This window comes from Engystomops pustulosus, chromosome 1 (assembly GCF_040894005.1).
Source record: "Engystomops pustulosus chromosome 1, aEngPut4.maternal, whole genome shotgun sequence".
In the NCBI taxonomy this organism is placed as follows: domain Eukaryota; kingdom Metazoa; phylum Chordata; class Amphibia; order Anura; family Leptodactylidae; genus Engystomops; species Engystomops pustulosus.
The window spans coordinates 171,266,687-171,278,984 of record NC_092411.1 but is presented as its reverse complement, the minus strand read 5'-3'; the positions used below and the strand labels follow the sequence as shown (position 1 = coordinate 171,278,984).

The following is a 12,298-nucleotide window of genomic DNA, read 5'->3' as shown; positions in this document are numbered from 1 at the left end:
CGGAACTGTATACTGTATAATTGTAACCCAAGACAAAATTTTTTTGGTCTCTGTGACAATTGAATTTTAAAAATGTTGGATTGTCATTAGAACCAGAATTAATAATAAAGCTTCATTGTAGACACCAATGATAACTGTTATAGCTGTTTATTGTAGCCTTAGGCTAAACTACAGTAAATTGTCAACATCCAGAGGTCCGTTTGTAACTAAGGGTCGTATGTAAGTCAGGTGTTCTTAAGTAGGGGACCGCCTGTATTGCCCTTTCAGAAATTTGTACATTGTAATAAGATCTCTCCTAAGTCGTCTTTTTTGTAAGCTGAATAACCACAAGTATAGTAATCTATCATTCTATTCTAGTCTACTCATTTCTCTAATCAGCTTGGTTGCTTTCCTCTACATTCATTCCATTTCTACCATATGCTTTTTATACACTGGTGCCCCAAAAAGTACACTAGGTAGCACTCCATACTACTAAGGGTCACTCTGCACCAATAAATCCATAGAAAAAAAAAATAACAAAAAACATAAGCCATTTGCCCAAAATACAAACTATTGGATCAGGTTCAATTTAAATCTTTGTCACACGGGATGCAGTCTCCAAAATTTGCTTCCAATATTCCTACACTAAGTGAATCAAACTACCCTCTTGGCACTTTCCAGATCAAACTAGGAGTAAAATGATCCTTAAATAAATATACATATATATCCTGTAACAGTTGTAAAAAATTTGTCTCCAACTCTTATCATTCATAACGCTAAAAAAGGGCAAGGGTTATCACACTTAGTGAAGGAGATTTATCAAAGTGCCCGAGATCAAAACTGTTCTAGTTGCTCATGGCATTTAGAGCTCAGCTTTCAATTTTGATAAATTACCATAGATGTGTATTAAGAGTTCTACCGTTTCTGTAAAGACACATAGCACTGGAATTCAAAATTAGAGAACAATCTATGATCACTAATCAGGGATAAATAATGTAATCTACATTGATCAACATTGGAAGGATTTTTGTAAGGGGTATACCATGCCACGAACAGCTTTTTACAAAAAAACTAAGTATATAAACATACAAACTTTATTTTGCAAAACAACATGATGATCATAATTAGAGAACAGCAATGACTGTAGCACAGAGAAAGATTCTAACAAAATTTTTTGAAGATCACAACAGTCACCACTAGTAGGAAATGTACAGGCCTTTGCTTTGACTTCAGCACATGTGTGGCTACAGGACATATGTTGCCACTAGTCTCACAAACTGCTCTTGTGTCCGCTCTTCCAATCAACAAAGATTTTACAGAAGTTTTTTTTATTGGGCTTAGATCGTCTGGCCATTCCATTGTTCCAATGCTTGCCTGTTTCAAAGAACTGCTTTACCTGTTGTGCTGTGTGGCAGGGGGCATTGTCTTGCATGACAATTGTTGGCTGATTGAGATGAAGAATGAGATGGGTTAATTTATCCTCTGATGAATATATTGGGGCTCATTTACTAAGGGTCGCGCTGCTCACTGTTCGCCTTTGCAGGATATCGGGAGAACGATCTTAGTGAATCCCGGCACAATGCGTTATCGTTGGACAATGCACTTTCGGTTAACTCCAGTGGACAGGGAAGCAGATGCACCACAATGTTTCCCCTTCACCACCATGACACCACCAGCGAGAGGGATCCGCCAACAGAAATAAGAAACCTGAGCATATAACAACAATCTCCTCCTATCCTGCCTCAGTGATTTCCCATGAGTCGTACCTTCCCTTTGAAAACATGGGCTCCCTAATAGATCCAATGGACAAAAAGGCAGAGGGGTTTCTTAGCAAAACGTGGGAATCTGCTCATTCAGCTCTGATTTGTTTTTTCAGACTTTCATTTTTTTTTCATGCACGCACGTGCATTTTTTTAAAAGCAAATTTAAAGTCTATGAAGATGCATCAAAAACGCATTGCACTCTGAGACGCATGCAAGTTCAATGCAAGTGCAATGCGTTTTTCACTGATCAATTGCCATAGAAAAGATAGACCTCAGTCCTGAGTCCTTTTCACTGAACACACTCTGAATGAAAACTTATTGCACTCTGATGAAAAATGTCAGTTTTTCACTGACCAAACCCTAATCGCACCCTGATCAGACTCTGATGTGATCTGCAACACAAGTGTGAAAGTGGCCTAAGACTTTCAGCTAGGTCCGCAGCCTCCTCAAACTCTGTGTGCAGAGCTTTATGTTTAAAAAACTGGTCAGGGGATGTTAACTCAAGGAATAAACTTTGAAGTATTCCATGTGATGGAAAACTTCTGTTTGGATCGGTCTTAGATGAACTATTGGAAAAGGCAGGAGATAGAATTTCCTCCTACACACCTAGAGAGTTCAAACCCTTCCCGTCCTTTCGGAGAGCAAGGTACTAGAAGAAGAACAAAGATTGTAGAATTCAATCCACATAAGAATAGGGGCTTCTTGTTCAATTAACCCTTGGATCACTCTGGACCACAATGATGCCAGGCCCCAGGTAGGGGGAAGACTGACAGGGTTCAGGGTCAGTGGACCCCTGGACCACCCTGGGAGATGGTACTAGCTGACACCTGGGACCGGAATCTAGGTGGCACCTGGTTTCCACCAGAGCACGCCACAAATCGGGATGGTCTTGCTGCGGCAGCATGTCACCAGGTCGTTCCACAGGTGCGACAAGCCCAGGGTGAATTTGCAAAAATAGTTGCTGCTCGAAAATAATAAAGTGTTACCTGAGGTAGATTTATGATATAAATTGGTTTGTATGTTGTGGGATGTCAACATTTTCGTTGTCAACATTGTATACATTGTATCTATTAATATGGACCGGTTCCCCGACACACATACAGGATTTTGTCACCTACCTAAATAATAACACCTATAACCTCAGCTTTACCTTCAACATTTCTAAACACACCATTTCTTTCCTGGACTGAACCCTTACAGGTGACCCGACATCCCACAACTACAAACCAATTTATACCATAAACCTCGGGTACCTCAGGTAACATTTTATTATTTGCGAGCAGCAACCATCCCCCCCCCCCCCCATGTTACCAGCAATTTACCCAAAGGTGAATTGATAAGGGCCAGGAGAATTTGCTCCACGGACGGACGACTCTTTTGCATCTACCTCTGAAACGATTAGTCGAAGACTACACTATACTATACTAAACAGTATTGTGTATCAACAGAACAATATCCTCACTTAAGTCCTCAGAAAGGAATTCTTATACTAACAGTCTTGTTTCAGCAGGTGTACGAACAAGGGTAACTCTCCCATTACTTTTATCACCAACTACCATCATAAGTACAGGGACATTGTACATATCATCAAACGACATATTTCCATTTTACATCAAGACAATATATTTCCACAAATTTTAAGTTATGTTATGTTTCCAAAAATGCACCTTCACTGGGTAAGATTGTATCTCCTAATTTATTTACTTCTCAAAATTACTCTGAAACATGGTTACACTATAAAGGCAGTTCCAAGTGCGGTCATCCACGGTGTAACCTCTGCTGATATATGGTGAAAACTACAAATTTCACTTTTCTTGTAACTTCCAAAACATTTCCTATTAGAACACACCTCATTTGTGAAAGTGACCATGTAATTTACATGGCCACATGTGTTACCTGCTAACAACAATACATTGTTTGCACGATAAGGAAACTAAAAAAAAAGTATCTCAGAACATTGTACAGATGCCTCTTCACTAAAAATTATCACCTCCGGTCAGGGTTCATCAGGGCTATCCAAACATATTGAAACAGTTCACTGGGGCAGCATGTCAAGCCTTAGTTTAAATTGAACTGGTCTTGCGTCCTTTACAAGGCGGAGATTGGACTTACAGGTTACGCATGAGGGAAGCATACTGGATCCTTGTTATGGGAACAAGGTTCCCTGCAGGCATGAACTATATGAACATAAGACTTACATATCTGTACTAATGTATTTATATATGGTTCTTGTCTGCATGAACATTTCTGTGCACATATGTATCTTGGTATGTATTTACATTAGGTGCATTTCGGTCTAGATGTGAGCACCTGTGCATATTTTCATTTTGGATAATATCCCAATATAATATGACCTCAAATATCTGTACCAATGTTTCTGTATGAGGTATTTTTTGTCTATATTTACGGTCCTGTGCACATATGCATCTTAGTATGTATTGACACTGGGTGCGCTTATGTCTAGATTTGAGCACCTCAAACCTCTATGTGCATGTTTCTGTGGACATATGCATCTTGGTATGCATTTACATTAGGAAGGTTTTTGTCTAGATGTGAACACCTGTGTATACTTTTATTTTGGCTAATATTCCTCTACGAGAATGACCTTACATATCTGTGTTAATGCGTCTATATAAGGTGTGTTTTGTCTGCATGCACGTTTCTGTGCACATATGCATCTTGGTACGTATTCACATTAGGTGCGCTCTTGTCTAAAATGTGGTACTCACTTGAGTTACGTCCAATGAAGTTCACTTCCTCTTTGTATATACATGCATTATGTCACTATGGTTTTAGACTATGACTAAGGACCATGTACGGAAATGCGTCAGATTATGTGACTTCTGAGTATTATGTTTTTAACCCTTTTTCAATAAAGTGTCAGATTTTATACTTTCGGATTTCTCCCTGATCGTTGCTGTTCCCACACGGTTTTCCGTGCATCGGCTACTACCAGGACTGCGCTAACCAGGGAAGTGAGCTGAACCATATCTTTTTTCTGTAGGAATTAATAGCTCTTTGTCTATTTTTGCAGATGACACCAAGCTGTGTAGCGTAATACAGTTTGTGTAGGATGTTCATAGGCTGCACGGTGACTTGGACAACCTGAATGTGGATAAATGTAAGGTTATGCACCTGGGGCTAATAATCCACACGCAACATATGTCTTGGGGGAGTATATCTGGGAAAGTCCCTTGTTGAGAAGCACCTGGGTGTAGCATAGAACATAGATCACAGAACAAACAAGATGGAAAAAATACACAAAGCGTAACTTTTTATCAATTAAAAGATCCCTTATTGTCAAGGGCCTTGTTACGTAAAGACTTATTTCTGTATTTTTTTAGAACACTCATATAAAATAAATGTTCTAATGCAGGAACTGTAAATATAGGTTCATGTACTTAATGATTTATATTAGTCCAATGCTCTACACTATATACAAAAATTGGAAAAATCTCACCCATTCAGGACAATATGCAATGTGGGTCTGGGGTCTGGAACTCGGGAGTTAAGTCTGGAAACCTGTCAGTCCCTATGCTTTATATCCCTAGTTACCACGTTAGTTGCTCCTGTCCTAACAAGGACAGTCCCAAATAGACTTTCCCTATAATCTACCGTGACCCTAGATCACTATCCAGTCTTTTTTCTGCCGTGTCACTTCCCAAAGCATTTCCTCCTCATTCCAAGGATTCATCAGGGGATAATTGGTGTTAGCATAATGTGCCCAAATATTTTGGTGAGCGTAGCAGTGGCCATACACTTATTCAGAGCTCGGCTCCATAAGCGTGCAGACTAGATCACTTGGCGTATGCACATTTTCAATTGGAACCTAGTCTTCTCGCTTATGGAGCTGGGCTCTGAATGAGTGTATGGCCACTGCTTCAAGCTTTTTACACCACTTTAGGTCATGCTCTGCACATTATTAACAGATATGGCTCCATGTCTGGCCTTAAAATGAACTGGGGAAGTCCTGTGTTATGTTCCTGCGCCCCCCAACCACTACACCTGGTGGGAGTTTAAGAGGTGGTCTTAAAGTAGTCACACATTTTAAGTATCCCGGTATCCACATTTCTAAGGATTTTGCCTCTAACTTAATTTAGATGGTGGTACATCCGAATTGCTTATATGTCTCCTCTCACATCTTTATATCTATACCCAAGTCCTTTTTCACAGCCCTTGACTCTTTATTGATACCCTTTATTTGGGGTGCAGGTTGGTCCAAACTACAACTGAATAAGCTACTGAGACCTAAGGAGCTGGCCGAATGGCCATGCCCGACATGTATCTATACTGCCTTGCGGGTCACTTACACTTTTTGTGCCCCTGGGTATCCCGGTCTCTAATTGCCTTAGATGTCAATTCATGCCAGCTACCTTCTACCACGTGGTATGGGACTGCCCGATACTGCAGACCTTCTGTGGGGCAGTCTTCGGTTCCTTTATTGATATTCTAGGGCAGTGGTGGCGGACCTATGGCACGGGTGCCAGAGGTGGCACTCGGAGCCCTCTCTCTGGGCACCCAGGCCATCAACAAAGAGGACTCAAGTTATCTACTTGCACTCCCAGGCAGCCCAGGACTTGTCATGCTAAATGTTATAATAAAGAAACAGCTCTGCCTGGGACTACAGGAGGGGTGGGAAGGTGTGGACAGATTAGAATTATCTTCTCCAGGCAAAACATTTCTTACTGTTCTGGAGAACAATCTATCAACTGTATTGGTGTCCTCAGAGCACTGATATGATTGAAACTTACAACAAAGCGGGGAGCAATAAGTTAGGGAATAAGTTGCCATGTTGGCACTTTGTGATAAACAGGTTGTAGTTTGGTCACTTGGTCTCTAAAAGGTTCGCCATCACTGTTCTAGGGCAACCTATAGCCCTTGATTCTAACATTTGTTTGTTTGGTATACTGTTTGAGGAATTCTGGCCTAACTATACTAGAATCTTTCTTACAGAATTTTTTTTTTATGGCCCGTAAACCTATAGCCATCCTCGTCCTATATCAGTAATTCCAGTGGAAAAAGCTGGTAAACGCCATCGCCCTTTACTCGCTCTACAAGCAAAGATTGCAGCCTGTGAAATTCGACAGGATATGGCATACATGGTGTGAGCCTTTTCTGACACTATTCTGCTGACTCCTCCTTGCTTGGGGATCCCCTGCAATAATATTTTGATTGTAAACGCTTATGGCATGCCATATACACTCTTAATGTACTTCTGAACTACTAGAGGAAACATGAATGTGTGGTAGCATAATATGTTCCACAGTAACAACAACTTAAAGAGTTAGGAATTATCCGCCCTCTCCTGTTGGCCTCCATCATATTTTTTGCTTTTTCAGGATAGAATCATTCTCAAACCAGACAGTGTTTGTACCCAAAGTAGTCTCTAATTTCCATAGTACTTCCCTCCTTTTGTGCAGACCCCAGGACAGAAAATGAGAGTTCATAATACAGTACCTAAAAAGCTTCCAGGCCCTGGCGTAAATCAGAAAGAAATAAGGGCAAAAAAGCTTCATCTTCAACCATCTTTCCAGTTGGCCTATGTAATTGCTAGAAAATCTGCTCCTGAGAAAATTTTTGCCTACTCTACCAGGGCAGTGGCAACATCTTGGGCAGAATTAAGAAATGCCTCCATACAACAAATTAGTCAGTCTGCTTCTTGGTTTTTCTAGGATTAAGACCCCTGGCTGTCTGGAGATACAAGAGATTTTTATGGTCTGTATGTACACAAACCGGACAGTGAGCTTCTTCCAGTAGATATTGCCATTCTTCCAGGGCAAGCTTTATGGCCAATAGTTCTCTATCTCCTATAGAGTAATTCCTCTATAGAAAAATCTGGATATTCGCTTTAGGCACGCTATCCATCTGGTATGGATTTTGAGAATGATCTTTTGTATTTGTATTGATTGATTTGTTTATTGCATTTGTATATTATGTATATGTACTTGTATGTATAGTTAAATGCGTAGTGGGTTTAAACTAGTGCTTCACTTTGGTTACGTTTTAGGAAGGAGGTGTGTCCCCTATGACTTATAGGTTCTCTCCTTAACTATTCTGCACCTCTTCATTGTTTTAAATCTACGACTAAGAACCTCATGGTTTGAATGTGTCAGATTTTGTGATGTTATGGTGTGTTTTTTTAAGCTAATATTTTTATGAGTTTGGATGCTGGAGCTCCCATGGGATTTTTGTATTTGGAGTTTACTGCTGGCCCCAATGGAGCTCTCAGTGCATCAACCTCTATACCATTAGTATAAGGAAGGTGAGCTGAATTTGTTTTGATTTCTTATTTTTGCTAAATAAATTAAACTTGCTTTCATCTCCAAAATGAACTGTGGACCACTTCTCTGTCCTCACAAAATGCTCTTCAGTAAAGGTATTTTGATTCTTCTTTTAATCAGAGAATTGGTCATAGCGGAGTAGGTTCCAGAGCATGTTCAAACAGATCCTTACCATATTCAGTGCTGAATTGTCAAACAATTCCAGCTGCAGTGTTGAAATTATTAACCCTGGAGATTCTCTGCATTATCCTGCCATCTATTGCATCTGTATTTTGAGGGCGACTTAAATGAGTTTGTAATGTTGGAAAGATGCAATATTATAGAAATCACAAGCTTGGAACAACACATTTCTCTTGCTGTGGCATATCACAGAAAAGGAAACAGGTTGAGTCCAAAAAATGTTTGTTCTGTTAAAAGTTCATCTTTAATAAATCTTCATAAAAAATACATCATGGAAAGTACAGGACATGGAGACACAAGACACGGGAAACCAAAAACGTAAGCTGCGGTGATGCGTTTCGGACTACGCCATACTAGTCCTTAGTCGTAACTAGCCTGAAAGGCTCAAAAGGTTTAAGTAACAACATTCAGTGACCTCGGGCGAGTTCCGGTTTAGCTAAGTCAACACCCCTTTCGAGGGCGGGAGTTAGAAGAAGGACAAAAGGATACGAGTACAAAAATGTAAACAATGTGCAAATTTTGTATAAATACATTAAATCATGTTTGTAATTCAATCCCTTGGGACCATGAGTGCCAAGGTTAAAAATTCAAAACGCTTCTCTAGAAAACAAAGCTTTTTTCCAGTCTCCTCCTCGTTGGGGTCGGGAGACTTGTTCAATAGCTGTAACCTGCATTCCATTCATGGAACCTGCATGTACCTCTTTGTAATGCTTCGATACACCTGAAAGGCTGCGGGTACTCACTACTGTTTTGGGATTAGTCGCTGTGATGTGTTCGCTAATTTTATCTTTGAGTTTGCGTGCCATGCAGCCTATATATTGGAGTGAGCAATTGGAGCAATATATGAGGTACGCTACATGTGAAGATTCACATTTAATGTAGATTTTGATTTCAAAAGTAACAGTTCTCTTGCTATGGCTGATAGGGTCACCCCTTTGACTTTCAACTGGACAACCTGCTGCCTGCCAGAGGTTTTCCGTCACTTTTGAACATTATTTTTGCAAAATAAACATAAATTGGAAAGTTTAAATAGGGTTTTTTTTCAGATAAGTAAAGAAATTAGTACCAGAGATTTATGCTGGAGACCGCAATTATTAGAAGATGCTCAATTATATTAATATTACCAGGATAACATTTACAATATGCATAATAAACTGTCATAAAAAATGAAAGCTCTCCTCACAAAAACACTGGTCGATCATTCAAGGTACACGGATATGCGATTGGGCTAAACCCCACCTTCAGATGCAGGGTTGGACTGGCCCAGCAGAGGACTGGAGGATCCTCCGGTGAGCCTCTGACATTGGTGGGGCTTCCTCTGGTCACTTTCATCACCAGGGGAAAGAAGTTTTTATTAAAAAAAATAAATAATTGTCGGCAACATCCCCCCTGCAAGGGGTATGTGGTGTACGGTCCGGGGGGTGGTCGGTTGACTCAGGTCGGCTGCAAGACCAGGCACTGGGAACATCTGTTGTTTGCCCAATGGCTGCTGCACATATTGTCTGAGAAATTGCTGCAGCGGATGATGGTAAAGGACCTTTGATGAGGTCATTACCTTGTGACTCCTGTGCGGAGGAACAACACAGGAAGTCCTCGGGTAGAGCTGCCATGTGTCCTACTATGTCATGAGAAGTTATACTAAGGCAGTGCAAGGGGGAAAATGTGGGGGTTTAGTGTAACATATATATAATGTGGAGCTGCAGGGATTTCAGTGTGACATGCATGTAATGTGGGGTGCAGTGTAACATGTATGTAATGTGGGGTGCAGGGTGTGTGGGGTGCAGTGTGACATGTATGTCATCTGCAAAGAGTTTGTATGTTCTCTCCGTGTTTGCGTTGGTCTCTCCCGGGTCCTCCAGTTTCCTCCCCATACATACTGGTAGGTTGATTAGATTGTGAGCGCCATTGGGGACAGGGACTGGTTTGGCAAGCTCTGTGTAGCTCTGCATAATCTGTGTGTGCTACATAAGAAATTATTACTATGTATGCAATGTGGGGTGCAGTGTGACATGTATGTAATGTGGGGTGCAGTGTAACATGTAGGTAATGTGGGGTGCACTGTGACATGGATGTAATGTGAGGGCGCTGAGTTGCAAGTGTGACATGGATGTAATGTGGGGGTAAAGGGGTGTGTTTGGGTGCAGTGTGACATGGATGTAATGTGGGGGTAAAGTGGTGTGTGGGGGTGCCGTGTGACATGGATGTAATGTGGGGGTAAAGGGGTGTGTGGGGGTGCAGTGTGACATGGATGTAATGTGGGAGTACAGGGGTGTGTGGGGGTGCCTTGTTGCATGGCTGTAATTCGGGGCTGCATCGTCACTTGGCTGTTAAATGGGAGTGCAATGTGTGTGTGACATGGAGGGAACATACGGCGCAGGCAATTTGTGATGATGCACCGTGACTACTTGGGGGCAAGCTCTGTGACTACTTGGGGGTAGCACTGGCTACTGGTGGAATCTCTGTGACTTTTGGCTACTGCAGCATCATTGGCTTCTGGGGGGCTACCTTTTGACTAATTGGGGATGGGACTATATCCACTATAAGAGCATAACTGTGATCTCTAGCAACAACAGAACACTTTTACATTTGTCATAAGAAGGTGTAGGAGATGATGATAAAATGAGGAACTTAACTTTACGTGTTTCTAAATCTTTAGAGCAGAGTTTTGGGTACTAGAAGCTGATGTATCCTGCAGACAGAAGGATAGAGAAAGTACCGAGAATTCCCGCAACTATAGATGTCATGTGTGAGTTGCTGGATTTAGAGTACTTGCTGGTATTACACAGTATCTCACAATTATCCACTCATAACACAACATTGAGCTTGGTTTTGTTTCAGCTTCCATTCATTAATACAAGTCTCTGTGTGTCTCTGAGTGTGTATGTATATAAACACATGGCCATCAAGATTAAAGGGGTTGTCCAGGCTTGTGAATTTTTTTACCAGTGAAGTGGGGAGGCTGTAAAAACAAGAATGCAATTATACTTGCCCCTTCTGGTGCTCCGGTCCAGCGCTGTATGTCTATGCAGCAATGATGTCACCACCACAGCAGCATTACAGCGTTACACTGAACACAGCCAGGACCTGCAGCAGCTGCCGGTAGTAATGTCACTGCTGCGCCTCTGTATACGTATAGTCCAGGAGTATGGGGGGGGCACAGCACTGGACCTGAGCGCCAGAGCGGGTAAGTACAACTGCTTTCTTGTTCTTACACCCCCAAACCCCTGGAAGGATGGAGGGCACAGTATATGTTAGTGGGTCAGTAGCCTAGGGTTAGTCGGGCTGGGTAAAGTTGGCTTACAGTTAGTGCTGGTTGTGTTCACACACTGCATTTGAATCACATTTAGGAAAACAATTCGGGGAGGAGTGTCTCCCGATCGCAGGTGTACAATGCACATTCCTGATCGCAAGTAAATGCAGATTTGATCGGGAGAAACTCCTACGCACTGTGCTGGAATTACCTTCCTAAATGTAATTCAAGTGCAGAGTGTGAACACAGTCAGAGGCCGCATTCTGATAATACATTTGCAATTCAAATGCTTTGGGCAAAATGCATCATACGCATCTGTGTTCAGCAAGTAGTAAAAGGTGCTTTGTCTTTTAATATGACTCATGGGAACTAATCAGAACTCAGATTTTGTTTCATAAGCTGCTGTGGGAAAATGAAAGCAAAGCTCAAATTGGTTGCCTTGAGCAACTAGAACAGTTATGCTCTCATATTCTTCTGATAAATATGCCCCAGTTTAATACTTTACAATGTTAGGCTACATTCACACTGCTGTGTGGGGGCAGCCAACGTATATACAGCCAATATACGTCCCCCATAGACGGCAATGGGCGCACGGCTCCTACGGGAGCAATATGGTGCAGCACACGTGCGTACTGCTCTGTACCCCATGAAAAGATAGGACATGTCCTATCTTTTCACGGCATACGGCGCAGTGTGCCATGTATCCCTATGGAGAGGGGTGAGGGTGAGCAGCGCTCACCTGCTCCTCCTCCTCTCCCCGCATGCTGCCGTGTGCCCGACGTGCTACGGTACAGCGGGCGACGGCAGTGTGAATCCAGCCTTATCTGTGTGTTTTACACTTCTAT

At 41.8% G+C, this 12,298-nt stretch overlaps 1 protein-coding gene across 4 annotated transcripts in view; it reads right to left on the bottom strand.

Moving 5' to 3' along the window:
- Window positions 1–12,298, bottom strand: part of ACSBG2 (acyl-CoA synthetase bubblegum family member 2) — a 134,654-nt gene that overhangs the window by 22,601 nt on the left and 99,755 nt on the right. The window lies entirely within an intron of this gene.